We start from the raw sequence: 25580 nt of genomic DNA, 5'->3' as shown, positions 1-25580 counted from the left end.
TGAAAAGGTTGACCTTATGCTCAAACCTGCAAGGAAAATGGTTGTGCTGTAATCAACAGATTCATCACTGGGGCTCATATTTCATTGTGATATTTGCTTTTTCAATACTTTTATAAATTTGTTGAAATGTCACACCATTTTGGGTGTTTACATTCAAAACAGGTGGCACCCTGACTTCCTCAGGCCCTATCCCAATGTTGTAAATGTCTAGTAGTAGTAATGATGAGCTGGGAGGGCATTAATTGCCTTCAATTTCATCTTCCAGTGATTAATTACTGATGTTGCCAGTGCAGGTGTCAGAGTTGAAGGGACACCTGCTCTTTCTCAACAGTAAGTTCTTTCAAATATTAGACTCCCCATAGTGCCAACAGGGTCTTGTGTGCTCCTCTTACTTCTTGCCTGACTGATGGTCATGTAAATAGTAGAGATCCTGAAACAGATCTTGTTGATGCTTGGGAAAAACAACTGTGGGAAGATCATCAGGCTTTGTGTTATGAAAACCACGAAAGAGGGCAGGGGAGAAAGAGAGGATGAGAAAAAGAGAAAAAGAAGAATTCAGGAAAAGAATAAAGAGAGAGCACTTCACATTTTGTCATTCCTTAGATGGCAGAGGTGTTTTGTCAAGGTGAAGACTGCTGATTTACGACTTGCTATTTTTTTTTTCTCTTCTTCTCCAGAGACTACACACATATCATTTTCCTATGGAGATCATTCTCCTTCAGTTCTTCTCAAATCCTAGTTGCTCCAAGATGTCACAGTCCTGGATATTTTTTAAGCTAAAGAAACCACAAGATGTCCTTTAAAGTTTGCTTTCTTTTTCATGCTAATATTTTTTAAGTGGTTGACTGACAGTAGACCACATACACGTAGCCATGAATGGGATTTTCAAAGGAAATAGTATAACTAATTGACGTTGGATATAAGTGGGTTTTAGGCACACACTCTACTAGAATTAGCTGGAAAACCTCACTGTAATTCTTCAGGCTCAGTGGGTGGGATTTTCACAGGAACAGTTACCTAACTGTGGAAGGTCGGTAACTAAAAAGTGGAACTGACATTCCAGCTTTCTTTATCATTTCCAAAACATTCAGAACCATTTCTTTATGACTCGTTGCAAATTGAATTCACTTTCTTTGTGTCTCTTGAACTACAGGAATTATTATGTGTATGGAAGGTACAATTGAAAGTCGTTAGCCCAATCTCCTTCAAATCAGGAGCAACCAAATGATAACCACTGCTAGATCATTTTTTATCTAGATTCTAAACAATTCTTAAAAATCTCTGGGAATGGAGATTCCACAATTTTTTTCAAGCCACCTTTTCCACTTTCAGGCTAAAGCTTATTGCTATATGTAAACCAAAGGTAGTGGTCCTCACTTGCTTTCCATCTAACACTTCCAGTAAATGTCTGACACTATTTTCATTGAATAAGAATTATGCAGAGATGAAGTACAAAGATTTTCTGAATGATACTTTATGTTCCTTTCTAGCCTGTGGCCATAAGAGTTAGGGAAAGTTATGGAATATATTAAAATTATGTTAGGCTACAAGTAAGAATTTTTTTGTTTTTCAAACAATTATAGAAATTTAAAAACCTAGGTCTTGGTGGACCATATTCATTAATTATGATAAAAAATATATTATATTTGTCGTAGGAGTTAAGGACATGTGCCTCAGACTTTTGGAATGTTACTCAAGATCACTGTTACCTCGCAGTTGCTCTATTGAGGAATGAAAGTGAGCACCTCCTCATGTGTCCATGTATATACACAGAGGGTGGAGTTTATCTAATCAAATGTAAATTAAAAATAAAAAGGTTGTCTGCATTCTCCAAAAAGGGCTGAAATACTGTTTTGTTTTGTTTTTTAAGACATATGCATGTAGATGAGGTGAATCCATATTTCTTTTAACAATCCGGATCAAAGTGCTTTTTGATCTAAAAATGACTTTCCAAGGCTGCTCAAAAATGGAGATTTTACAACTAGTTTTTCATGCCATATACCCAAATGGTTTGATTTCTATGTGTCTCATGACAATATACTAAAACAGCCCTTGTTCAGACACACTTCCCTGAGTTTCTCAAAATAATATGTGTAGGTGATGAAAAACAGATATTTTGCAAAGTCTTAGTCTGTCAGTCTTTCCCTTAATGTCCAAAACCTAATAGGGAAAAAGACAAGCAAACATGTCACTGTGGATTTCCAGATATATACCTGTGGGAGCATCACAATGCAATCTATTTGCTTATCTAGTTTCACTCAAAAAAACTGTTCTTTTTTTTTTTTTCTTTTTCTTTTTCTTTTTCTTTTTCTTTTTCTTTTTCTTTTTCTTTTTCTTTTACTTTTTCCTTTTCTTTTTCTTTTTCTTTTTCTCTTTCTTTTTCTTTTTCCTTTTCTTTTTCCTTTTCTTTTTCTCTTTCTTTTTCTTTTTCCTTTTCTTTTTCTTCTTTAAGTTTGACTTAAAATGCACTTCAATACTCCTCATGTCTCTCTTCATGGCTATGTTACTCAAGACTTGGGCTAGGAATGGGAAAATAATTAAATGTCATACTGTTATTTTTGTATGGGGTGGGGCTGTGCAAGTTCAACTTCACAAACACTCATGGGAGTAACTGCAAAAATGATGCTAAGGAAAATCTCTATTTATTATCAAACATAAAGAAAGAAGACCACTGCAGTTCAGACAAAATAGACTACTGAACAGACCTGTGAAATGATAAATTTCTTGGCACATCTTCTGGTCAGTGTTGGACAGTGCTGCTTTTATATGAATTAGGAATTATTAGTTATAATGACTAGATCTAAACAGCTGAAAGTGGAGACATCTTTGTTCTCCTGAATCTGGAATCTGATCTTGACCTTAGTCTTACTGCAAGCAAAGATTTAAGCATGCACTATTTTCTTCTATACCATAATTTCTCTAAGAAGTATCCATTAAAGAATACCCCCACAATTGATGAAGTAGATGGTTGATGACATTGCAAAGCCACTCTAGATTATCTTTGAAAGGTTGTGGTGATTAGGAGAGATTCTTGAGGACTAGAAGAAAGCAAGTGTCACTTCTAATTTGAAGAAGTTGTTTTGTGTTTTTCTACATAAAGTCACCTATATAATTTTAGGAAAACATCCGTACTCCACTCCAATTGAGCATAGATTGCTTCTTGTAACCATTTGTCCCAGATGGAATTAAGATATAAAACATGAGACACAAACATTATGCTAAAGTAAATGATGAAGTCTTTATCCTGAGATAAGCCACTCACTTCTCTCCGCTTTAAAAGATTGGGGTAAAATTCAATTTAGACACCAATATACAGGCAGCTAAGCTGTTCTTAAGTCTCCACTGACCATACTGATGCAAGTGAGAAAGGAAGAAAGGAAGAAAATATTAACTTTCTTAAATTCCACCATTTTAGACACTACAGGGCATCATACTTGCCACTTCACAGGAAGAGATCTTTGTGTCCCATTTCATGCCTACCAATTCAGATTAAATGTCTTAGATCAAAGTATATTGGATGTCTACATTTGATATCCATCAAATATGGCACACGAATTGCCTATATTTAGGCAATTAAATCCTGCTTCTTATTTCTAATTGAATTCCTGCTTTACTTATTTCTATATAGTTATAAAGAGAAATCCAGACACCCACATGTGTAGACTTTTACCTGTTAATACCTGAATGTATGTATCTTAAACCATACACTTACTGATCTAAACTCTATGAAAGCATTAAAAGGTCCATAAAATGATGCAGTAAAAAATGTAAAGGGCTTCTCCTTACGTAGTATTTTGTTTGAAAAAAATGTGACCTGGATTCAGGGACAACTATTTTTTTTTCATATAAAACAGTTGCTGAATACTTCTTTGATGAAACAAACAAAATTTTAACCTAGAAAAAAAAAGGGGGGGGGGGGAAATAAAAAGACGTTTATTTAAGACTAGATGTCTGCCTAATGTTTCTTCCAATCTGAATTATTCTCTGATCCTAAAATTTTGGTCAAAACCAACCAAACCAAACCCCAGCATTTTTCACAAGGAAAGGACAGGCTTGAGCTTCAATTTTTCTTTAGAAAATGTTTTCCAAAGGGACACTTAAGGAAAAGAAAAACTGATGTGTTCTTTATTTTTATATTTTACCCAAAGAAGGCTGCACTCATTTTTCCAGCAGCTCTTCTCCAAACACTCTGGAGTGTCTAAATAAGAACAAATGTCAAGGATTTCCAGTTAGATCACCACACAGTAGACCAGCAGTTTATCTACTAAATAGAGATATAAAGAGGGAAACATCTAATAATTTCCAGGAGATGTGACAGCTAAATATCTTTAAGCAGTCTTTACATTGTGTTTCTGGCCTGTCCCAGAGAGATGCAGTTTTGAGGCCAGAAGGGGATATTCTGGCCATTTAGTTTTGTTTCTTGCAGAAACTCCTTCTTTCCTGCTCTTCTGCACTTGGCTCTCATTCTCTATTCCCTGCATGCCTCATCTCTCCTTTGAACAGTCGTTGTCTTTGAAGACACACCCAAGATTAGTTATCACCATTTCACTCCTACAGCACTCAATTTTTTAAGTAAACCATACACGCCCCCAGTGTCAGACTCATTGGAAAGTCTTACCAAGATAGCTATAGCCATACACAGGCCCTAGCACTTATACAGTAACACCTCCACTCTTATTTTGTTATTGTGGGGTTGTGTTGGCTGGAATAACTGGCCACCACCGAGTTTTATGGATGTCGTTTGCTGTTGTTTCTCACTCAGAAGAGCTTATGATTGATACTGCAAAGGGAATTATCATAAATGACTTTTCATCATCTTCCCAAGAAAAAAGACAATTGGTAATGTTCAAAAAGCTCATTATTTATATTGCAATTGGATCTAAAGGCCTTAATCAGGAGCGGGGTCCTCCTTTTCAAGGTATTGTACAAACACTGTGGAAGAGATAGTCTCTCTGCAGGTAGCTTGCAATTGGATAATAAATGATGGGAATGGATATTAAAAATTACATAGTGGTTAAACTTTCACAATCACAAATTTTTAAAATTGAAGTTTAGAAACTTCTTCTCTCATGCTTCTATCTTTATCCAGTGGTTCATGGTATCAAACCCAACGTCTTGTCTGTCTTATCTCAGAATCATAGAATCACAGAACATCTGAGCTGGAAGCAGTAAATCCCACATGAGTTTGAGGCTGGTTGGGAGTATATTGTTTCCACAGTCATGGTCCACCAACTCAGGGCTCATTAGTATTTAAGACAGAGGCAAAAGAGGCATTGAACTCTGTTTTGTCTGTGTTCCAATTGTGAGATGACCATCCCCATCAAGTAACAATCAGTGTTATCTATGGTCCTCCTTTCAGTGTAAACATACTTTTAAAAGTCCTTTCCATTGTCCCCCACAGTATTGATCAGCTTCAACTTTAACTGAGATTTGGCCACAGACATTTTCTCTTCACAGTTCTTCCTTGTTGCCCAACCTCACTTCCAGTGGCCATAAATTTTCCTTTTCCACCTAGACTTTAGAAATCCCTGTTCAGCCAAACTGACCACCTCTGCCCTGCCCTCATGACTTCTAACATTTTGGAATTGCCTATTCCTGTGCTCATAAGAGGTGGTACTTAAAAAGTGACCAGTTCTCATGGAGCTTGATGCCTTCAAAAGCAGTTTCTCAGAGTACCTTAACATCAAGTCTCCCTCTTGTAGAGGTCAGTGCACATGCGTGGATGTTGGTGTTTATAAACTGTGAAGAAATAAATATGCGAAGGCAGCTGCACTATTCTGAATGTTTAGATATCTACTTGTGTTTTCTATATTTTATAGAACTGGCAAGACAAATCCAGACATAATTCTATGAGAAATACTGGAGGTGATTGTTTAAGGTACTCCCAGAAATATATATATATATATATATCGTATTATTTGAGGTATAAATAAGGCCTCAGAAAAATTAGGTTAGTCTTGAGTTCCCAGCTCATAGTCCTTGTGACAATTGGAAATATACTAACTTTTGTAACGTACTGGTATCAAATGAAGATAATGGTATTTTTTCATATGTCTTAAATATCTGTAATTAATAATCATCAATAATACGATGATAGCTTGTGTGGCAGGGAGCTTGTAATTGAACAAGTTTAGTCACTGGGTATTATTTTTGTTGGAGAAAGAGAATAACTTTGGAAACCTTCACTACTGGATTTTTCTCTCAAAAATAACAATCATTAATAAATATTGTCTATAAGTTAATCCATAAAAAAAAAATGTTCAGAGAAATACAATAAATTTAATAAACCTTTTTTTCACGAGTTATAACTGATTTTTGAACAGAGATAAAAGAATAAATTTTGAATTTACTTGTTTTTGGCATAATGTTTCTACTCAGTCTGAATGCAAGATCACCTTCTGTAGCTAGAATGTATTAGTAAAACAATAATCTATTCATATTCTGGAATTAGGGACAAAATGAAGTTAAATTTAAAAATAATACAAACAAACAAACAAGAAAAAGAAGTTAAAAAAAAAGAATGTTGTATAAAGAGAGGGGGAAAAGAAAGGAAAAAGTAGGTTGATTGCCCACATTTAGGGAAAAGGAAAAATAGTGATCTTGAAGAAGGTTGATTTTTGGGGCTTGTCAAGTTTGGAGTAGCTCTTAAGAAATGTTATTATTACAACATGAACAGGCTTTGCCCATCTGACTTCTAGTACCCAGCCAATGCCAACTGGCATGGACTGGAAAGAAATCTGAGTCAGAGAAACACTTTATTTAATACACTACATTAAACGTGGTTTCCCTTGGACTGAGAAACTACACCATGAAATGTGCCATTCGATGAATCTTCTGCGATGAAAAACACATGTAAGCCAGCAAAGCGAAAAGGGCTTTATTTTTGATGGGTTATAAATTCTGTCTGTTTCTGCCCTTCAGGCAAGGGGAGTTTTCATCACCATGTTGCTCCTGTGGATGGGGAAGCTTGGACGGGAAGGAAAGCTTTATAGAAGCATGGCTGCTTGGGTCATAGGAACTTAGTTTCTAAAGCATGGTTCACTGTGTCCAGAGAGAAAGGAAAAAGAAATCTGTGTTATTCCTCCTGCTCTCCTCCATCTGCGTTTCACAGCACCTTATATAGAAGGGATTCTCAAAACATTAATTCAAAGGTGGTATATTCAGGTGGTGCATTCACAAATATCAAATGCCAGAAAGCCATATAAATCCCATCTCCATCCCCACAAGTTCTGAATCTTTCAACACCATGCCTATGCTTGCACTGCTGCTCAAAGCAGAAAACACTGTACTAAGCTCTGCTCTACAAGGGCAGATTTAAGGCTTTTACAAAATTTCAAGAAAGATACGAGTTGAGATATTAGTTTCCTTGACCAGCTAGTAATACACAGAAGCAACTAGGATCAGCTAGCTCCCTACCTCCACACAGACCACTGGTCCACAGAATGTCATTGAGGTCAGCTAAGATTACTCAAAGAATCAAAGAATCACAGAATACCCTAAGTTGGAAAAGGCTAATGAACCCAACCCCCCCGATCCACACAGGACTACTCAAATTCTATGTCTGAGAGTGGTGTCCCAGTGGTCCTGAGCTCTGGGAACTTGAGGCCATGCCCACCACCCTCTGGGGCAAAACCTGACCCACCTGACCCTCTCCTAATGCAGCTCCATGCCATTGCCTCAAGTCCTGTCACTGTCACAAGAGAGCAGAGCTTAGCACTGCCCTTCAACCCCCTGTGAAGATCTGCAGTCCACCATGAGGATCTGTATGGCCATGAGGGGCTGCAGGGCCATGAGGGGCTGTAGGGCCAGGAGGCCTTTGCTCAGCCTCCTCTGCTCTGGGTTGTACAAACCAAGGGACCTCAGCCACCCTTAACCCATCTCGTCCTCCAGACCCTTCTCCATCTTTATAGCCCTCCTTTGGATTCTCTCCATAATTTTGTGTCCTTCTTATGCTGTGTCATCAAAATTGAATATGATGTTCAGAATGAGGCCACACCAGTACAGAGTACTGCACATGTGTGTATCTGTTCACTTGGTAATCAGTGAGCTACTGGATTCTGACAAGTGGTGGTTTAATGAGATCATCCCACTAAATATGAAATTGTTTCATCGGAATAAGGGACCAGTCTGTAACTTTTCTCAGTAAATATTTATAGGGGGAAATATGAAAATTTCCCTTTCTATACAACATCCTGAAATGAAATAGAACATTTTTGGTTTAATTACAAACATTTGCCTTTTAAAATGCCTTCTTATTGAAGAATACACTTAAGTTTCTTCAAATAGAAGTTTTAATATGAGGTATCATTTCCAACCAAACTTTCTAAAGTCGAAATGAAAGAAAATCCATTATTTAGCTTTGAAAGCTAGCTTTTGTGTGGATAATTATAGCTTAGATTAAGGAAATCTGACTTGTCATCTCTAAACCACCAACAGTCTTACGGGCCATGGTGAGTGGTTTGCAGCTTGTCACTCATTTTTATTACTTCACTAGCATTTTTCTCAATTAAATGTCAGTAATAAGGATGTCTGTTAGTCAAAGAGAAATTGTGAATACTGACAGCAAGATGAAAAGTTTGGGATTCATTGAGTGAAGGGTGGTATAAATTTTGGCATGCAAATAGATTCATACATATGGACGTGCACACATATGAAAACATACAACATCTATTAAAGAATTTTGCAATGAGTGTAACTTAAATAAAATGTAGTTTTATCTTGACCTTAAAAAAAAAAAAAAAAAAAAAAAAAGACTTGCTTACCTTATTCCCTCAGTTCCTAGCTCCTGAAAATTTCAGTGAGGTTTATATACACAAGCATTGGTGCACTCATCCCAGACTTGCAGTTTTAGGCTCAAAGACACTTTAAAAATATTTTTCTTGTCAGAAAATGATGCTATCAGCCTAATTCAAATGGATACAATGACGGCTAAGAAATGTCAAATACTTCAGAATTGTGGGATGTGATGGGATGACAAGTATCTAATACAGACAGCCTTGCATATCTAAAATTGCTGAGGATCTAGTTCAGAAGCTTTATCCACTTTTCCATTGGATTGGTGCAAGCCAGGGCTCTTTTCTTCAAAAGATGCAGAGCTGATAGAAGAAACATTTCCACAGTCTTTGCAAGTGATAAAAGTATTTGGATGAGCACATCCCAAACAGTTGCTTGTTATCCATATATTTAATAATTTAATCCACATAAAATACAGTGTGTGGCTGAAGCTCTAGCCAGACAAATACATATATGATTTCAGGTTCATACTGTCTGGTTATGAGGCTGAGCTACAGACAGCAGTGTGACCTGCTTTTACCAAGGCTGGTGCCAAAACTGCCTTTCCACTTCCTGATGTGCCAAGGTTCCTTTGTATTGTATGTCAAAGCAATATAGAGCCTTCCCTTCATAGTATTATTAATACATCTACGAGGAGGATCCAACCTCTTGCAATCTGATGGGGGGTATGCTGAGCCTGGCTGGAGACGTGTAGAAGAGGCTTCCTGTTCTGGTCTGGGCTGCATCCATTACACACAATATGTCAGGAAAAGAGGAGAGAGTGTAAAAAAATAATGGAAGAATGAGAGAGGATCTTTCAGGCAACAGAGACCTCATACAAAATAATTATAGGAGAAAAATTGGCTTCTTGTACAACTATTTAACTGCTGTGGGAAGAACATACCAACTTGGGTGGGATACTGCAAAGCCCTTTCTACTCTTGGATGTTTTAAGACAGAGTAGGTTAAACAAGCCTTTAATCCAAAAGAGACTTCAAATGTTCCACTGTGACAGTGACCATTCTGTCTGCTACATGAAGGACCAAACTAGAAAAGCTTGAAGAGCAACACCTGAACTGGGTGCTAGGACTGCACTAATCTAACCTTCACAACACACAGTAGCATGCAATATATTCTCTCTTTGGTTCAGATAGTGCACATAAATTACAGCTACATGAAAGAAATGCACCAACAGAAGTTGTTCATAGAAGTTTGTCTGGTATCTACTGATACAGACTAGCAATGATCAGAGCTTCTCTCTCTACAACTGATGAATTAAAAACGTGATGTTTGAGCTGTCTCAAAGGAGCTGAAAACGAGGATTCATCTCAGCTAAAATTTAAGCAGTTAAAATGCAGACCTCTACATCCTGACTTGGGCACAGCTTGCCTTTATAGGCTTTAGAGACAGTAAGCACTTCAGTTAATTAGATAGATGCCTAGTTTGGGATTAGAGATATCCCACCTTAAGAACTACAGACAAAAGAGTTATGCGTTTGGAATTTTAGTATGTATCTAAATACTATACATTGGATAATTCATTATTTACTGCAGCCTGAGCTCCTGATTCCAGGTGTTATTCAATGAAATCTGCAAAGCCCCTTCTCACTATGTCAGAAGTGAGTTTAGTGATTGTGGAGCTGATTTGTTTGTTTTTTTTTTGTTTGTTTGTTTGCTTTTGGTTTTACCTCTTTCTTTTTTTTTTTTTTCTCATCTCTATTAGTGTAATCAGCAGTGCAAATCATGACAAGTGTTTTTGGTTCTAAAATATTGTGGCTGCACCCAAAATACTAAATGGAAATGGTCTCTGTCTCTTGATGCCTGCTGAATGATGTCCAAGAATTATTCTTGTCTGGGTTTAAATTACACCAGAGTCCTCTCTAAGAGCACAGATAATTCTGTCCTTATGCACAGAAATGCTCTTTGGTGCTGTTTGTGATGTTTCATCATCATACCCAATGTTATTTTATCAGATATTGAAGCAGGCCTTGATTACCCACCCCAACAGTCATTGACAGTCTGAGATAATTAAGTGAGGGTAAACAACTCTATTTAATTACAGAAGTGGAAAAGCAGGACCATGAAGCAGCAAGGGGTGATTTTTTTCACAGAGTGCTGCATGTGTTGAGACAAGCTCCGAGTCTTGAAAGAATGACATTTTTTGAGTTCTCAAGAAATGCTTCTGAAGTTTGCATAGCCTGCTTGGCAGACAGGCTCACCTCATGCATGGAAATTAGAGCATGTCTACCACTTATTTCAAGTCAGGATAGCGTCGGCCCGATTCTCCCAGAAGTAAAGAAGAAAAGCTAGTCTCATTACCCCAACCAGAAAGAAGGAGCCACTGAGGAGCTGACATGACTTGCACAAGATTGTCCAGCCGATATGTTCAAACCGATGTATTCAAACAATAAAATCTATGATCTACATTTCGCATACTACCAAATTCAAGTAAGATGATATGGGAACAATGGGATCTCTAAGTAAGTATTTCTGAGTCTGTGGTAGTACATCCACGACTCTCAGGACTGCTATAACACCTCTCGTTACAGAATAGTAGAGCTTTGTTGAGGTATAGCCACAAGCAATCTCTGGGGTGTTTTGCATTTCTGTTAATACGTCCCTTGCTAACACAGAAATAGAGAATGAGTGGCATAAGAGGCATTTTTGCCAGCTTTACACTCCTCCCATCCGTTGCAAGCTATTCTTGGAGGTATTAATGCAGCCAAGACTCAGTTCTTCTGTACTGGCTAAATAATGCAAAAAGACTTGGATGTATCAGAGACTAGAGCTTCAGGATCTTTATCTCCCAAAGCAGTGTCTGAATCACTGCATGGGGCAGCCCCCAGGACTTCTGATGTCTGCAGCTGAATTTGGTTTAGAGCAAACTTGAAGAGGCAGCAGCTGCATTTACCTGAACTTTCTTTCTTGCAAAAGGATTCTGTTTAAAATGCTGACTTATCCATTAGAGAGTGAGCTCCTGAAGGCTATTTTAAGAATATAATCATTTACTTAGTGAAACTTTTTCCATTGTGAGAACCATCACCTTCTTTTAGTTCTACAGAAAAATGTGCCTTAAACAGAACCCTTTTCTGCAGAACAAGAATCAAGAGATAATGTCATCATCACATAAAAAATAAATCTTCCTTCAGGGAGAATCTGCAAAGGAAAACCAGTAGCCAAGCATTCTCTCAGGGAAAGGAGGTGTACGTGCTGATAGGTGGGAGAAATCCTGTTAGGAAAGTGTGAGTCTTGATGCTAATTTTGGGGGTCTGTTGAGCCTTCCCAGTTCAGCTGAAGCTGCAGGAAATTTAAAGGAAGCATCTACAGGCTGAGCTGGATTGAATTTGGAGGTCTGTGTCTCTTCTTTCACTTTAGAGTGATACTGATACAACTGAAGCTTTCAAGTTTGGGCATTATATTTAGGTGACACTAATTTGGTTCTTGTAGATTGATATTTCAGAATTTCGGTACTACTTCAAGAACAACTCTTCCCGACTTCATCAACTGCTTAAAGTTCTCAGTGCCTCTGCAAAGTAAATACTGTTGTGCTTTTTTAGCAAGACTCTAACTTTGAACATAACTTGTTTTAAGTCAGTTACATCAGAACTTACACCAGAATTCTAGGTACAGATGGGGGGGGAAATGTAATTTCTTGATAGCTGCAGTTTTAAATTATTTTCTCCTTTCTTTGTTTGAACTCTGTACACTTCTTAGTTACTGGAAAAATATGAGGCTGGAGTTTTATTGCAATAACCTTCACTAAAACTCTGTATCTAGATCAGCTCTGCTGCCTGAATATGTCAGAAATTCTGTGACCAAGGAGGGAAAGCCTCTGATCATATAATGAAAGACTTAGTTGTAGCCTATAAGCATGAAAGCACAAACAAATGCTGCACAGGCAACATCAATAAAGATATTTGTCAGCCTTTGAAGGTTAAGTCATGAGTCTTTCTCCCTGGGCTTACTAGGCTGCCCATGTATGTCATGTCTAAAGTGCAAGATTGACACACTCCAAGGTGTGACTTAAAGTCCCTGTCCTCACATCACAATTTATGATCTATGTCCTCATTTCCTTTTCGTAGAAACAAGGAGATGTGGCTTATATTTCATCTCTGTAAGCAACAGGGATGCAATCATGGCACACATCTTGGTGTAAGAACAGAAATTGAAGCTCAAGGCCAAGTCAGGTAGAGCACCTCAGACACCACTGCTCAAAAATATGAATCAAGACCCTCACCTTTGCACTCATTGCCTCAATTTATCTGAAAAATGGGGTCCTTTTTCTTGTTTCTGTACTTGGTATTCATACCTGTATCTTACATTTTGAGCCTACAGACTTGCTGCTCTGTTGCTTTATGATAACCTCATCCTGCCAAATAAAGTTGTATCATTTTGGTGGAATGGCTTTCACTCCACCTCAACCCAGTGGGAGATACCTTCTGGGTGGGCTACTTATGTGGGGTTTTCTGCGCAACTCTCTGGTCCCAGAAAGCTCCAGCAAGCCAGTCCATATGTAACAAATATCACCAGAGAAAAGAGAAAATGAAAACACATTATCTTCAAAAATAGACATTTTAAAAGCAATATTGGCCTATACAGGGAGTGTAATGTAAGAAGTGGGTGTAACACATAGGAAGTGATAAATAAAAATTAAATTAAGTCAGTTGGGTGTGTTAGTCCCAAACCTTAAACAAACATGAGAGGTTGCTGGAATCCAGTCACCTTTCACGTTGCTTCAGCACAGGATCTTTGGGATACTGAAGCCAAGCAGTTGGTAGAGCCAACAAGGTTTGCTCTACCTTAAGAAAATCTAGAAAGCTTTCCAGAAATTTGCTTCATGTCTCTTAACAAGCTTCAAAGGAATATCCAGGAATAACAAGCCTTACAAATAAGAAATACTTAAAAATTCAATGCTTACATAGAGCAGAGTGAACCAATTAATTTATTCTTCTTTTATGACACTAGACCTGTTCTTCATCTCCTCTACATAGAGAAAGTACTTGTGCACCTCTAGTGCAGCAGTATTTTAGTCACTTAAATGTGGAAGGGCAGAAGTAAATGTCAACATTACCTTCCAATCTTTTTCTTTCTGGTATCTTATTGATAAATGTGTCACGTACTTCTTTATTGAGGCTTGGTGCTCCATGTATACGAGTTCATTAGAATTCTACCTGGGGAGCATTAGCTCATTTTGTAGCAATCTGGTTTGAGTTCTAGAGGTTACTTGTTCAGCTCCTGGAGTGTCAGCAGAAATGGTAGCTGTCAATCTGTTTACACTATTGCAAGCTTGAAAAGCTCTAGCATTTTGCCAACGCAGGAGAGAAGCAGATCTTTCATTTGTCAACTTTCACAACTCAGAAAATGAACTTGCTATCACAACATTAAAAAAAACTAGTAAACTGGCAACAGTGGAAGCCAATTAATTTTTGCCTTTTGTTTGATGAAGTTGTTAAACAAAATGCAAAATATTTTCACAAAGATTTGAGTTAGTAGGTTGGGTAGAGAATGATTATTCATAAGTATATCAAGAGCTTTCTTTGTTCTTTTTCATTATATTTCCAAACTTCAAAAAAATTGTAAATCCCCCTTGACATTTTAGCTATGGTTTACCTTCATATTGCACTCACACTTACATGAGGTTAGAGAAAGAAAAAATCCACAAATTCTATACAGATCATGAAGCCTTAATAAGATTTTGTTTTGTAGCCTTTGTGAAACATCCCTGCTCATTTTGCAAGCCTGAATGGGCTGCCCAGGGAGGTAGTGGAGTCACCAACCCTGGAGGTGTTCAAGGAACACTTGGATTTTGTATTGAGGGACATGGTTTAGTGAGTACTGTTGGTGATAGGTGGATGGTTGGACTGGATGATCTTGAAGATCTTTTCCAACCTTGGTGATTCTGTGAATTTTTGGACACTGGAATAAAGAAATTTAAGAAGTGCCTGATCTGGCCATAGTCTCTGAGCACTCAAAGACCAAGACTTTGAGACAGCTGAACTAGAGATGAATTATTAAAGAAATATTCTCTATATGGTTGGAAAGAGTGAGACTCAGATTCTGTGTTTCAAAAACATTGTGTGCTGAAAAAGACGAAACATCCTAAACTTCTGAAGAGATTCTCTATTAAAACTGAGGGTAAATTGTGGTAGAGTAGTGCAGAATGTAGTACTTGAGATGAGCGATAACACAACAAATGAAAGATATTACTAGATCATCAGTTTGTTTGTCTGCAGTGCTAGTTAAAAGTAAGTTTCTTAGAGGCTTCTGCAAAATCTATGTGAACTCATCAAATAGGGTACTCAGAAGGCTGGAACAAAGAGAATAGAGATGCTTAAGCTACTGACAGATCTTTACAAAGTCAAGGCTACTTTCAGCTATACTGTTAGATCCTAGTTTAGTATTTGCAGTAGGCAGGGCATCAAGAAGTAAATGATGTACAGAAAGAAGCTGAGAAAGATGCTGGAATCAGAGATATCTAATCCCACACGTTCTTTTCAAGCTAATCTTCTGATGGAGAACTTAAGAACAGGGTACATTTTTTTTGTCAGTTCTTCATTAGAAACGTCTTCAAAACAGAAGACGTTACATCATTTATTTTCTGTGCAATCCCTGAACCAGATGAACACTCTCCCTTGAAGGTGATAACAGACATATTTCTGATAGGTAATCATTAGAGCTGTCATTACAGTAGGACATTTTATTGGCTCTAGCTTTTGTGAGTCCAGGACTGGATATTTTATGTTGTAACTCCTGACCCCTAGAAATAGTGCCTCCAGAGATCCTGTGAGTGCAAACATTCTGAAGTTATTTACCTACCATTTAGCAGCTTCACAAACTCATTTTACTCTGACAAATAACTATACAACAAAAAGGCAGAGCTGAATCATGCCTTTCTAGAAGAGTGCCATGTTTTCCTAACAGACATAAAATAGAAGGTTTCATTTCTATCAACATTCAATCCACAGTGACTCAATTTCAAGAAAATTAAAGTGAAAAATGAAGAAAAGCTTTGGAATTTTAGCAGAGGAACAATGAAAGCCTACAGCCATTTAGCAGAGATGGCCACAGAGAACCTTCAAGACTCAAATTACTTTTTGTCTTTCACATATTTCTATTCATTTCACCAAGATGCTCACTAATCATTAAATGCCATTCTTTAGAATGGATGTTTGCTCCCTCTCACACTGGGAGATGATTCTGGGAAGATGACTTTACAACAAAGAGGTTTGAAGATTTCCAGAGGTCTCACTCTTTCCATTGCTGGTGTATCAGAATACCCCCAAGGACATGGAATAAAAGGGGAAAGTCTCAGAAAGCTTTGGTCCTTTTCCCTGAACTTTAATACCTCCAACCACTATGAAAGGTTTGCTTGTGTAAATTCAGTAACAAGGCTGTTTCTGCTCAGTGATGAGGTAATCGATTGCTCCACATCCTAGGAAAGGAAATGAACACAGCCAATACCAACCAAAGTATTTAATTCAGGTGCTTGTTGCTGGCTCAGAATGCTCTGGCCAGAAGAAAGAAGAGATGACTTGGGGACAGCCTGCAGCCACCATCATTCAGCAGTAGAAGATAAACAACCTCTTGAAATAAAAGGCTAAGGAATGTCACGCAAGTAAATAGTAATCAGGAGGACTCCGTGGTAGCCTAAGAGGTGTATTCAAGTCCAAAGTCCATAGCCAGCTATGTACCATGAACGAGGCTTCTACTACTGCCACTCCACATACACCTCCATTTCTAATCAGTCCCTGTTCCACTCTTTTGAAGTACTTGATCTCAGGAAAGGATCTGTCGTCACCTAAATCATTGAGAGACATACATATGAAATGCAGTCATCCACTCTCCTTGTTTGACCTTCATGGTTGTAGGGGTGTGTCAGTCAAGAGAGATTTTAAAACCTTCTCTGACTCATTAGTGTGGCCACATATTTTCAAGAATATCATGTCCTCGCTGAATAAGTTCTGTGAAGTTAGCTGGGCCATTTTTATGCTCAAGTGTGTAGGAATCGTGAGTATTGAAGCCAGTTCCAAAAAATGATCTATGAATACACATCAGCTCTCATAGAATCATAGAATGGCTGAAGTGGGAAGGAACCTCTGGATGTCCAACCTCCTGCTCAAGCAGGGATACCAAGAGTGCTTTGGCCCACAGCATGTCCAGATGACTTTTGAAGACCTCACAGAATAATAGAATGGCTTGGGTTGGAAGGGACTCAAGGATCACCAAGTTCCAGCCCCCCTGCCACAAGCAGGGCCATCAACATCCAGATCTGGTACTAGATCAGGTTGCCCAGGGCCCCATCCAACCTGGTTTTGAATAGGGACGGAGCATCCACAGCCTCTCTGGCTAGCCTGTTCCAGTACCACTCTCTCTGTGAAGAATTTCCCCCTGACATCCAAGCTAAAGCCTTCCTCCTTGAGCTTAAAACCATTCCGCCTTGTCCTGCCACTATCTACCCTTGTAAAAAGTTGATTTCCCTCCTTTTTATAATCCCCTTTTATATAATGGTAGGCTGCAATGAGGTCTCCTTGCTATCATCTAAGTGGACCTGTGCTGAACTCTCTCCTCTATGTCCAGGTTGCTTTTGTACTGGTGGCCTCAGAACTGGACACAGTACTCAAGGTGCAGCTTTACCAAGGCTGATGAAATCAGAAAGACAATCTTTCTTGACTCACTGGAGATACTTTTCCTAATGCAGCCAAGAAAGCTTGTAGCTTTCTTACCAAGAACTAAACACAGTTGAATCATGTTCAACTTGGTGTCCTCCAGGACTCCTGGGTCCTTTTCCCCTAAACAGATGGGTGCCCCCAGCATGTGCTGGTGCCTAGGTTTTTTCCTTCCCATATGCAGAACTTTGCAATTCTCCTGGTTGAATTTAATGAGATTCTCATCAACCCATCTCTTCAGCCTGTCAAGGTCCCTCTAAACAGTAGCATCACCCTCTGGTGAGTCAGCCACACCACCTGGTTTTGAGTCATCTGCAAATTTACTGAGTGTGCATTCTACCTCATTGTTCTTATTGCCCAGATCATTAATGAAGTTACAGACTATCCCAGTAACTTATCAGTAGATAAATTCCTGATTTGTGGACATTCCTTAATTCATTAGCATGGATGTGACCACACAAAATAGTAATTTAAAAGGTATATTCAGATCAGGTAGTTAGACAAGAAACTTACATGTCTGAGAACTAGTTACTAACCACTAAAGAATATAGGCTTTCATTAGAGCAAGCACCTTACTGTACCTGCCTACAACAGTCTTGGATTGCTTTGGTTTTACATGAAATATCTTTTGTTAATGAACAGCAGCTAGTTGAGTAGCATGGCAGGACTTATATGGAAGCATAAATTTAAATCTAGATATGCTGGTTCAGGGAATAGTCTGGGCTAGATGTTGATTCAAGCAACAAAACTATAATGGTTAAGTTGCCTACAGGCTGCGCCAAGTTTGTCTCTCCCCAGGCTATGGAAAGAAAAGCTGGTTATGGTTGATGCTACCAATGAAAATTGTTATTCTGAGCACCAACTGGCACTCCCACTAGTAGCATTTTTTTGCTTCCTCTCCTCATAAATTGCTCAGAAAGATCAGCACAATACAGGCAAAATTTTAGAGCTCAACTATGCACACTATACATAGAAGTTGAGCTCTGAAAGGAGCAGAGAAACAAAATACTCCAGAAATCTCAGCAATCTTTAGTATCATATAAATGAGATTTTTTCCTGAAGCATATGTTAATTACACGACAGATGCTCTGATAATCAGAAGACCTAGTTAACAACCAGTTATCTTTCAATGTATCCTTGCTGTGGTGTGTGGGCTTATGGACCTATTGGAAACATAAAGCTTTGATAGAAAGCCTCAGTGAACCCAAAATTTACTTACACCTTATCCGCTTCAGAACAAACTGTTGTTCCCTGTGAATCTCCCACAGATATAGTCAAATTCATAGACATCAAGTCTGAAACAGACAGTAAAATCTCACTCCTGCTTCCATTTCCTTGCTTTTCCCCTTGTCCCTGCCGGTAGTTTGTAATTTCCACATGAATTGTGCCGTGACCTTTCTTTCCATTTTAGCAACCTTTTATTCCAATTGTACTATAAAATTATAGGATAACCTAGGTTGCAAGACACATAAAGAGATCATTGCAGCAACCCACTCAAAGGGTGAGCAATTAGATTAGGACTTGGGAATGGATTATTTCCTGTTCATTGTGTCTGTTTCTAGAGAAAGGAGACGGAGACATGGAGAGTGGAGACACTATAGCTTGGGCAAGGGGAATTCCTGCACATAAAACATTTGCTCAATGTCTCTCATGGTAGAGTCAACATCTAGGAACGCTGTTGGTGGGAAGCTGAGCTAGAACCTTGGACAGGGCCTGCTGTACTTTTCTTTCTGGACTGATCCTTCCCCTACCCACTTCACTTGTCAACACACAGGTAACCAGATGAAATTGAAAAATGAGATTTATAATATTAATCACCTTGCAAGCAGTTTCCTTCATTAGCATTAGATTTTCATGGGCCAGCTTGTTGTTTTTTTTTGTTTGTTTTCCCCTTGTCAAAATTTGGAGGAAGAAAAAGACAGACAGGAAGAAAGGAAGGAAAAATATACTAGAAGACAAAATAATATCAAACAGAATTTATCCTTCCTTTCTCTCTGAAGTTTTCAAATGCAATTATTCTAGCAGTAATATATGACTCTACAAATATAGCTCTACAGCTCAGCAAAACAAAATACTGTAGGTACAGAACCAGGCTAATTTTAGTTACATGACTTTGGGATTGGAACCAATTCACATCTGGATGACTTGTGGAGTAAACAGGGTCAGTTTGTGTGTGCTGACAATGTCTCATCTTTTAATGGGAAATAGAGGGAAGTGATGAAAGGTTATTACTTTCCTTACTTACACTTTAAGGTTTCTTGGAGTTCTGTTTAATCTGAAATAAGTGCTTAAAGACATGCTCTGAAGCACCAGTTCAAGACTCTTTTCATATTCATAACACTTCAGGGCATTTTATCTGAGAAGGAAAAGGCATAATCAGAAATCAAATGTAGAAAGTTGAAAGTATAGAGCTATTAATAACCAAATATGCAGTTCTAGTCCACTGTTTTGATGTTTTCAGTTCCAGATCTGAGGATTGGTATTGTTCAAGCTGGTCACTAAATTTTTCCAAGCAGGCCTAATCAGAACGCTTTAAATTTCTGCATGCATACTGGAAAAATCCTGGACTGGCTTTTTCATGGGCCGCTTGAAGACTGTACCAGTTTGGGGATCTCTGTTCTTCTGGCAGACACGTTAGAGTCAAACAGCCACGGGAAGGGACTTTTCGAGCTCTTAGCAGAAGAAAAAAGGAAGCCTTAGTCAGAATTACATAAAGAACACTGAAGTCTCGTCCCTCTCACTGCAGTAGTAAATCAATATTTTATTCACGTTTTAATAACTGATACTATGATGAAGAAAATAATACACAAGTAAAATACTCCATCTTCTTCTTAGAGTAGAGTAAAGCGAAAAGCAAAGCAGTCTCTAAACTGTAAGTTAGAAGATGCATAACTATTTTCTCCCTTTTCTCTTCAAATATAACATGCACTTTAAAGACCAGACAAATACTCAGTTCAGCTTAGTTGATGGATAGGCACTTCTCATACAGATCACTTTAACACTGGGGCTGGAGGATTTAACTGCTCTTAAAATTTATATTTCCCTGTTTTTTTTTTTTTTTTTTTTTTGCAGTCTAATTTATTAAAATCCCAAGCTATACCAGTATAAACAATCTTTGTGTTACTATGGCTATAAATTGATGATAAGGTGAGATAACTTTAGCAATCCAAGGTTTTCAGTATGAATCAAACTCACTAGTCTCCACTGCAGCTTAACAGGAGGATCACCTGGAACAGAAGTCTATTCTTTACATGGAGAACAGTTCTCAAACAGTTCTGAAGAAAAACGCTTTTCAAATCTTCTGCAGGAATTTCTGTAGTTTTTCACACACCTTCCTCCTGAGATAGAGGAATGATGTTAATACTCTTCACCTGGGAAATCCAGAGGAACCTTCAGTCATTCACTTTAGCCCTTTTATAGGTGTCTTAGTCTTCACAGTTGTACCAACAGAGAGCAAAGTCAGGCAACTTCAAACACTGACAAGGAACCTGAGGGTATATCTGTGCTTTTCCACATTCTGAAGCAATTAAAGTCAAATATAATAATAAACATGGCTATGTTAATACTGAGACTTAAATGAGTATTATTAGAATGTACTGATCCAACAATATAGAAATATCTGTTTATTTGTTGCTAGATCAGATTTCATAGCTATGATCCACTGTATGTGGTAAGAACACTTTATCAGCAACCAAGAAGTCCAGGTGAGAGGTGGGATTTGGACCAGCATTTCAGTCCACTGGATCCCCAGTACAGCGCTGACAACAGTTGAAAAATCTGCATTTTTTCAAGCCTGGTGTAAAGATGGTGCTTAGATTCCAGTATAGCCTTCTCAGACCCTTCACGGAAAATATGTCTGAGTCATGTTGAAACAGAAAAATTCTTTGTACAGTAGTGATCATTAATATTTTCTTTCTATTTTTCATTCGAGGGCCTGCTCACATTTAGCTGTCTGGTGGAGGGAACTGAGTGAGTGCCTGTGTGCCCTCTAGAAGCATTTCCATAAGCACTATTTCATCCTGAAATGCCTGGGGCATTAGAAATGAATCTTTCTCTGGGGACACTTTTCTCTCCATTGACTATGGAGAAAGTGAGATGAATAGCTTACAATGATAAGATATCTCAACAGAGGCAAGAAAAAACCTACACCTTTTTTTTTTTTTTTTTGGCCTTGCTTCAGGAAAGCTTCTTTAGTGATTGTTCTAAAGGATGAAAAGTGTTTGCCTAAATGAAGAAAAATTACCTTACTAACTTACTTATTTTTGTTATTGTTTTTCTGAGAGAAAGACAATGTTCATGAGCCTGTACAACAGGATTCAGGAAGAGAGCAGTCCAAAGCCAGCTAGTCGAGTCCAGAAAAAAGCTCCAGAGTTTGATTTTTAAAGGTAGTGTGCCCTCAGGTTTAGTCAAACGAGTCACAAAAAACTTCCTACTTCCCACTTCTTGTCTCAGTCAGGGGTCTCTGAAATGATGGTATAGTGTGAATCAAACCAAAAATACATTCTCACACATCTTGCTCTCTCAGCAGTAGGCAAATCCTTCATACCAAGCCCCACACTGTTATAGGTAACCTGGAAATACTCCGGAGGCTGTCAGCAACTCGTGAAGGTCAACAATTTCCTACCAGCACCTGCCAGGAGTTTCTCTCATTGAAATTTGGTACTGACATGCCGAGAGGTTTATGAGAAGGGCAGAAAAGCAACAAAAGAGGGATAAGGGAATTTTCTCCCCTTCTTCAACAACGTAACATCCCACTGTAGCCCAGACACAGTCTCCTGACTCCTTGCGTCATTGTCTGTGCACACAAACACACCGCCTACCAACCACGTCCTGAGCCGAGCTCTGAGCGTCAGCTCTTGGCACCGATGTCTGGTACTATATTTCTCCCTTTTTTTTTTCCTTTTTTTTTTCTTTTTTTTTTTTTCTTTTTTTTTTTCCCATCCTGTGTTTTGAAAGCTCGTCGATGAATGTTTTACTGACGAGGAGTAAGGGACTCCAAATTGGCACGGTGATCTCCCCACCGGGTTGGTGATACCATCAATGCACCACGAATAACTCCTCATTACTGTGCTCAGAGATGAGGCTTTCTGAGCTGACAGGCAGGGCTAAGACCTGGGCTTATCCCAGGCTACCAACAAACACTCTCTTATATTACACAATCCTGCCGGCTCCATACCCTCCGCTGGCCCTTGTGGATTTGGGAATCTATGAGATTTTCTGTTTTGCAGGAACTGAAAACTTGAGACTATTGCTAAATTTGTCCATGAGCGAACACACTGCAGGGACACAGTATCCTAGGGAACAGGCCTAGGCACTGATTTCACCCCAAGCAAGAGACCAGGCTTTGCTCTCCAGGTGCTTCTATGCAGTTAACTCTCATTTTGCTTCTCTTCTCCTTTCACTATTCTGCAGCTATAAGAATCTCTCTCTCCTTAGTTATCTAGCCCTTTTGTCCAAGGCTCTCTCTCCAGCAAATGTATTCCTCCACAATGCAGAGCCTTCTGATGGACTCTGTCTTCTCGGAAGACTGAAACTTAAGGTCAGCCAAAGTCAATGGGAGTTTCCTCTAGCAAAAATTAACACATTTTTATTTTTTATTTAAAAACAGTTTAAAAAATAGCTTTAAAAATTTAGTCTTTATGGAAGACCCACTTTCAAAGAACCTAAATTAATTTTACTAGAGTCTGAATTGACCTTTTATGAGAGCTGGTCACAAGTTTGCTTGTGGAGCATTTTCCCAATGAAAAACAGCAAGCGGGTAAAAGTTAAGTACTCTGTGAAAATGTATGGGTTTTGGTGGAGCTGTGTATGAGGCTTGTCAGGATGTTTCCAACTCCCATCTCTCCTACCACCTCACCCATCTTATGCTTCCCTTGGAGCTGGTCTGTTGCTTCAGGGATACGTTTGTCTGCAGCCTGTTGGAGCAAGCTGCCTAGAGAAGCAGGCTGTGTGGGAAGTGGCTGAGGTGGAAACTCAAGAAATTCTCAGAACTGCTAATATTGCTGCTTCTTAGTTGCACCTAGGTGTGCAACAGAGCTCAGTATCTGGGTAGAAGAAGCAAGTTTGGGTCAAGGACTCTGCCAGCAAGAGGTGGTGTTTTCTCCTTCTTGCCTACCCAGTTTTGCCACCCTCCAACCACCCTCCAATAAATGTTTAATTTGGTGTGTCAGAATTGTGTGTGCCTGGACAACAGTACTCACCAGCAGCCCTGTAAGGAAGATTTCCTTGGTGCCAAGTGCTGTTGTATTGATATTGTCCTGACTGGCAACCTGGTCTTGTGGGAGATATCCCTGCCCATGGCAGGCAGTTTGAATAGATGATCTTTAAGGTCCCTTGTAACCTAAATTATTCTATGATTCCATCATTCTGTGATTCTATGATGACTTGATATCCTAATAAAAGAGGGAAATGTTCTATGACTTGCAGAGGAAGAATGGTGTTCAGGTTATGAAAATTTCGGGAGCACCTTAATTTCCTTGTATTTCCATCCTCTTTAGTTTGCATGGCATTTTGGTTGCTTTTCCATTCTAACTTAAATCTCTTGACTTATGCAACACTTACTGTAGCTGAAAAGCATACCTGATGAATCCAGTCTATGGTATATAATATAAGCCAAGCCTCTGAACTGTAAAATTGTAACAGTTGATGATAGTAGGACCTTCAAGGAGTCATTCATTCTATCTCGTCCCATAGAAGAATCAAGACAGTTCCAATTTACTTAGGCCTTCTAATGCTGATCTTGTGCAGAAGCATGAATTTCAGCGTGTTTGTCTTTATTCACTAGAAGAGACAGACTTCCTCCCTCCTATGAATTCCTATGAAATATAATATAGGATATAGGATAATTCCTATGAAACTCTGTCCTTTGCTCCAGTTGTTGAGACACACGCTACATGCTGGAGCTATGCCATTCCTCCACGTTATCTGTCTTCGTTTTGACTGCTAATCCATCTCAGACACAGTGACTACTCATGACCTCCCACACAGAAGACAAGCAAGCAGTATTCCCATCTGTCAACTGCACTCAGGAGGTGGCAGGTCTCTATGCTTGTGCATCTGTATGAATCGATACATATATAGAATATGTGTGAGCATCTGATGCTTTGGTAAGTCTGAAGTGTTTTACACTATGTTTTAGGTGATTTATTGTACTTTAGCACATTCATAAAATGCATCATGTTAAGCATATGCATAAAAATAATATATAGGTTACCACAAAATTTTTATGACCTTAACCAGATCCGTCTTGGAATGTCGTCTTGAATGTTTCACTCCTGCAGGTGAAAAAACATATTATTTCAACTGAGCTTAGGGTAAGTTGTTTAGTCAAGACAACAATATTGTGGAGAGAGCCGTTACCTTGGTAGCACTTTGCAAATTTAAGTACTAATGAGAGTGGTTGATTTCTGTCCTATATCCAACATAAGGTGTCTATGACTACTGAGTCTCCAGTCTGCATTCCTCAGCTGTCCCATTCTCCTTCTGTTTGCAGACAATACAGAGTCAAGAATTACATAAATATGCTGCATAGTTACAGTATGCTTTGAAGGTTGAAGAGATTTCTAGTAAGGAATGTTACTTTGGTGGAAACTGGTAAAAGTGAGAAGACTACATCTGTGACAAGAGGTTGGATGTCTGGTGACAAACCACACTTCAGAAAGGATTTACCTCTGGTTCTGCCACTAATTCACCTTTGTAGCCTTGGGCCTAGGTCTAATTCAACTAAATTTACACATCAGCTAAGGTGGTTAGTCATGGGCACTTCCACTACAGTGACTGGAAAGAAGGAGATAATTCCACACAAGATGCAACTACACCCATAGAAACTCAAGAATAAGACAGCCGATTGTCCTATGCAGCTGCACTAGAACATGCATTTGAGATTGAAATCATCTCAATGAAGATAAGGACTGGATATTTCTCCCCAGTGGCAGCATGAATGCCATCCTAACAGCCTGCAGTGTTGATAACTGCATCTAAGCCAATCATTCCAGGCTCCATTTATCACCAGTGAAGTGAAATACATTCTTCACAGGAGTAAATCATTGGACCTGCTTCATTCCGTTATCTTAGAAAAAAATGAATGGCATCCTCAATTCTATTTTCCGTATTGGCTGTGTCTCCAAAGACTATAAAATAGTCAA

The sequence above is a fragment of the Meleagris gallopavo genome, chromosome 6 (assembly GCF_905368555.1).
Source record: "Meleagris gallopavo chromosome 6, MGAL_WU_HG_1.1, whole genome shotgun sequence".
Taxonomy (NCBI): Eukaryota; Metazoa; Chordata; class Aves; order Galliformes; family Phasianidae; genus Meleagris; species Meleagris gallopavo.
The sequence above is the reverse complement of the archived record's forward strand: the minus strand, read 5'-3'. Positions refer to the sequence as shown.